Source organism: Haliotis rubra, unplaced genomic scaffold (assembly GCF_003918875.1).
Source record: "Haliotis rubra isolate DU_JTF1 unplaced genomic scaffold, ASM391887v1 Scf1500, whole genome shotgun sequence".
In the NCBI taxonomy this organism is placed as follows: domain Eukaryota; kingdom Metazoa; phylum Mollusca; class Gastropoda; order Lepetellida; family Haliotidae; genus Haliotis; species Haliotis rubra.
In genome coordinates, this window is record NW_025765449.1 from 18,157 (window position 1) to 24,208 (window position 6,052).

The following is a 6,052-nucleotide window of genomic DNA, read 5'->3' on the forward strand; positions in this document are numbered from 1 at the left end:
ACTAGGGACTACGGGAACGTACAGTACTTTTGCTTCCTGCATGGACCCTAGCTGGATTCTGTATATAGAAATTATCTTGCAAATGTAACAGTAAGTAAATATTGTCCCCCAATGGAACAGCACAAAGCTAAGTTTGCCATTTCATCTAAGCTGAAACCAACAGAAACCTAGCGGAAACCTACATTACCCAGTATCCAATAGGTTTCCGCAATAACGGAAACTAAGTCATTTTGCTATGAATGTTTCAGCGAACTGAAACTAAATGGAAACGCATAATGATAGTTTCAGTTGTAGAAACTTGACGGAAACCTAGATTTGTTAGTTTCAGTTTTGTAAACTATGCGGAAACTCGCATTGTCTGTTTCCGCATACTGAAACCTAGCGGAAACCTACATTACCCAGTATCCATTAGGTTTCCGCAAGAACGGAAACTAAGTTATTTTTGCTGGTATTACGGACTGCATAGTTTTCATTCATTTACTTACAATAACTGATATGATAACCAAATCATTGCAAACATATCAATTCATAATGTTTTCTTACCGTTTTATATGCGCTCTCACGAAGACGAACATACTAACTTGCCTGACGACCATGCATGTCGCCACGATACCTTCGAAACATGTGACAACGCACCTGTAATTATCTGCCCTTTAATCACCTGTAATTATCTGCCCTTTAGTTTTAAATGCTCTGCGCCCAAATGAGATCACTTGAAATAATAAATCAGACCAGATCCTTGCAATGGTAGTAACTGAATAAAGTAGATGGAGTTTAGTGAACATTGGAGTTTCCTTCTCTTACAGAAAGCAGTTACAACTGCGGCTAAGGTTTTAGTAAGGTTATCATTTTGCATCAAGCTTATAAATTGTTCTTTGGATATTCTACTGTAGATGTTTGTACCAGTTGAGGAAGCCAGCTGGAGCAATTCGTAGAGTAAATCGGAATAAAATTCACATTCAGTCAAAAAGTGTATCTCATCTTCAATGTGATGGCTCTGACAAAGCTTGCATACACCCAGATGAAGTGGGGTCTTAGGACGCGAATATCTATCTACTTCTATCGCCAAAGGGAGAGAACTGCAACATAATTTGGCAAAAGTGCTTCTGTGTTGCCTATTTAAAACAGCGCGAACATATACTCATGTCACAACCATTATTGCACCCCAACACTACACACACCCCCACCACCTCTCCAATCATAAAAATTGAAGGGGGATACAACCATTATTGGCATCTGCAGTAATGTGCCGAGTATGGTTAGCGTACGTTCATAATTATATGACCTCCGTCGAGCATCAAGATAGACTACTTCTGTGCTCTTTTAAAGCAAATGATGCACGGGACCAGCACGGAATGCCAGATTTTCTGATACGGTCCAAGGGGAACAACTCGTGCCGCCTTATCAGAACGTGAAGGGTGCCCACAGAAACAGTACATGGTGTGGGTCGACTGTGTGTTCAGGTCCATTGCCGATCTTATTATAATGAATTTATTATTAACACCCACTCATTCTGTCATTCATTCATTCGGTCATTCATTCATTTATTCATCAACGTTTTGCATCTCTCCACACACTTAATGCGCAATAGGTGGGCGCTGATGTTGTCCATTTGGCAGGTAACGCCCCCAGAGAAAACCAGAAACACCCGCACACATGTGCAGCTGTACTCCATTAACGAGGAAGAGTTGAACCTCCCCATCCTCCAGGCTGTCCTTCTCCCCAAGAAGATGCAGAAGGGTCCTTTTCAGCACCAATACATCTCACAAAAGAATGCTGAAAACTCAATGAAAACTCGCACAAATACATTATTCAAACCCACACAAATGACTGTAGATGTGCATAGCTATAAAACCAGGCTAAAGAACACCTCATTCATTCCTTCTCTCAGGCTTATTTCCATTCACCCATTTATGATTACAAATGCATACTTCTGTTCGTTCCTTGATGCCATGATCACACGCCTGGCCTTGTCTTTATCTCCCATAGCAATGCTACTGCTCTGAATCATCTTACTGATATTACATCATATGTGTAATGAATGTTGAGTCAGTGTTTGGGTATTTAACGCAATAAGATAAGCAAAATCAAACTTGATAATAAAACACACTGATACAACTACCACTTTTATCCAAACGATATTAAATGGACAATACATGGATAAGATATCCACTATAATGCTGAAAACGTCATCAGCGAACTGGCGGTGAATGATAGTTAGTAAAAGGCAGGCTAAGTAATAGAATAAAATACACCTATTCTTATTCTTATACAAAGTATAGAAAGTCTGTTACTGGCTCATTTACTCCACAGAAGTTTGAATAGCATCGCATAGATACAAAGATGCCCACATACAACAAACCTATCTACCTACAAACAAACCTATCTACCTATATAAGACAGTCATTCATACCCAATATGAGATCACTCAACTACAGCATTTCTCTTCACACAGAATACAGCATTATAGATGTTGGTGAGTACATGTGCGGGTTTAAAGTCGCTCTTCAACAAGCCATGTTTCTTAACCCTAGCTACCTATAATTACTGCTATTGCCTCTTTTCCCCACAATATGGGTCATGCTATGTATTTTCAGTCAGCTTTGTGATATGTCAGGTATATAGTTTAGCTCATTATCAGTCCAAAGGGAACAATTCGTGCATGTGTGTGTGATTTGACAGCAAATTATGCACAGTTCATACAACAGTAGTATCACTAAAAACTCTGTATCGTCTGAGCATATGAGTGTATGAGATTCCTATTTAAGTATGATATTGTCTGATGACAGGTGGAGTCATGTGCCAAGTATGGTCAGTGTGTGTCCAACATTGTACCACATCCGTCGAGCATGTACATAGACTATTTCTGTGCTGTTTTAAAGCAAATCACGCACAGTTCCTGCGCGACGGTAGTATCCAGGAAAACTCTGTATCGTCTGACCCTATATGTGTATCAGATTCATATTTTGGCATAACATTGTCTGATGGCATCTGCAGTAATGTGCCGAGTATGGTTAGCGTACGTTCATAATTATATGACCTCCGTCGAGCATCAAGATAGACTACTTCTGTGCTCTTTTAAAGCAAATGATGCACGGGACCAGCACGGAATGCCAGGTTTTCTGATACGGTCCAAGGGGAACAACTCGTGCCGCCTTATCAGAACGTGAATGGTGCACACAGAAACACTACATGGTGTGGGTCGACTGTGTGTTCAGGTCCATTGCCGATCATATTATAATGAATTTATTATTAACACCCACTCATTCTGTCATTCATTCAGTCAGTCAGTCAGTCAGTCAGTCAGGCAGTCAGTCATTCATCAACGTTTCAAGTATTCTTTTGTTTTATTTTGGTGGTCCTGAAAAGGACCGTTGTATGTAAGTAGAAGCTCTGGTGAACTTTCTTCTTGGAGCTGGTGTACTTGTTCACAGCAAGGCACTTTGTAGGTGATGGTGGATGGCTTGATATGTTATGGTCGTGACGGGATGCTGCAGCAGCGATTCTCTCGAAGATATGGTTCACAAAGCAAAGGCAACATCTCAATACAGTCCCTGTTTCCAGGCGACACTGAAACTATACACCTACCATTTCGTTTGGATCAGTAAACCTCTCTTTCTGTAGCTCTCTCGCTGCCATGTCTCCCACTGAAACAGGTGTTTACATGTCAACAAGCAATTAGTTACCTGCCTCACAAAACACAAGAATAATAAGTAAAAAAGCTCATGAACATCTCCAAACTATGGTGGCTGATTAGGGCCATTGCTTTCTCGCCTTAAAATTCGGAGGCGAGAAAGCGAGAAAGCGATATCACGAGACGAGAAAGCGATAACACGAGACGAGAAAGCGATAGCACGAGACGAGAAAGCGATAGCACGAGACGAGAAAGCGATAGCGCGAGACGAGAAAGCGATAGCGCGAGACGAGAAAGCGATAACGCGAGACGAGAAAGCGATAACACGAGACGAGAAAGCGATAGCACGAGACGAGAAAGCGATACCATTACGCGAGAAAGCGATAAAGCGAGAAAGCGATAGAGCGAGAAAGCGATAAAGCGAGAAAGCGATAGAGCGAGAAAGCGATAGAGCGAGAAAGCGATATTACCTACAATTCAGTGCACGTGTATGGTGGCTGATTAGGGCCATCGCTTTCTCGCCTTAAAATTCGGAGGCGAGAAAGCGAGAAAGCGATATCACGAGACGAGAAAGCGATAACACGAGACGAGAAAGCGATAGCACGAGACGAGAAAGCGATAGCGCGAGACGAGAAAGCGATAACGCGAGACGAGAAAGCGATAACGCGAGACGAGAAAGCGAGAACGAGCGATACCGATTACGCGAGAAAGCGATAAAGCGAGAAAGCGATAGAGCGAGAAAGCGAGAAAGCGATAGAGCGAGAAAGCGATAGAGCGAGAAAGCGATAGAGCGAGAAAGCGATATTACCCACAATTCAGTGCTGTCTGCGCATGATCGACTGCAAACGGGAGCTCAGTCGCCATCGTAATTTCTGGATAGTATTAAATGGTTTTCAGTAATGTTCTTGCCCACGAATGGCGGTGTATGACTAGACTTTTAGAAAATATCTTATAGAGATGTAGACTTTCCTTTGACATGCAATTTGCACGTATGCAATAGTCATATCGTGAAATAACGGAAACGTTCATTTTGTGATGTGACTTAAGGAATTACATATTTTTGACATAACTGGATTCGAATTGTCTTAACCAACTTAATCACACCAACCAATTGAATTGTTTCTTTGATGGGCATTTTAGATGTTGAGTTGATGAAGAATAATGACAATTATATTGGATATACAACTTCTTTTATTCTGTGGAGGCGACGTTTCGACATAGATTCTAATGTCGTTGTCAAGCAAGTGATACATGAGTAACAAATTGAGAGAATATATACATGAGTTGTTATTACAGTAGATAGGGATGAGTTGTTTATACATTAAATGAGGTTGATGTACAACGCTTGTAGAAGAGATTGAGTAAGTTGATTGGAAGCCAGAAGGGTGATATACAAGGACTGAATTAGAATTTATAGGAGGCCAGGTGGATGTATATACAAAAGATGGGTTTGATGTACATAGTTGAATTGAAACAGATAATGTACACAAGAAATATTATTGATTACTTTATCAAGTAATAATAGGCATTGGGAATGTACTATCCTTCATCTCTGTTGAGAGCGGATCATATCTTCTTGATGTGTACTGCTTCCAAAAGTTTCCGAATTTTCTAGTCTGACTGGTTCTTTTATGGTTTTCTTTGAATTATGATGTTGTGTGAGAAATGTGTCGGAAGTGCCAGATGAACGGGAGGGACCTATGACAAATAAGGCATTGTGACGAGTATATTTTCATGTCAATTTCCACCATGAGTGGCCAGCACTAAGACAATCAACCACATCCAAACCAGCATCCTAAAATAAAATCACCTGAGTGAGTGTGTGAATTGAAAATATATGTCGCCTAAGAGCAATATTCATGTTTTAGGTTCATTGTTGATGGTTTTGTGACGCCATATTGTACGCCATCAGTTCAATTCCAACTTAATGGAATGGTGAGTTACACTTACATTTCAAACAAATTGGAGCTTGCGTTTCTTTTGCAGCTCAGTTTATTACATATACATCACATTCAGAGAGTTTTGAAGTATGTGACACTATAAATGAGCTGTATGTAGACAATTCAAAAATAATTATCAGTTCTCGCTGTTTGGTTATAGGTGGAGGAATTAGAAATGAGGCATGGGAACTTAACCGTTTATGTTTATGTCACTTTATTGTATTTCAGGGTGATCAAAATACAGCTGTAGTTTCTTTGAATTAATAAAAACGATGAAATTTATTAACTGAAGAACTTCACCTACATGAACCCAATTCGCTCCTACCCAAAGATAGAGGAGACGCACGTGACAGTAAAGCACCTTGGTACCTCAATGTAGTAACAGAACCATTCCACAGTCAATGGTGTAATCTAAGCAAATAAAAGGATGCAGTCAAACGTTCGTCTAATCAAAGCTGAAAATAGTACGCAGTTAAAC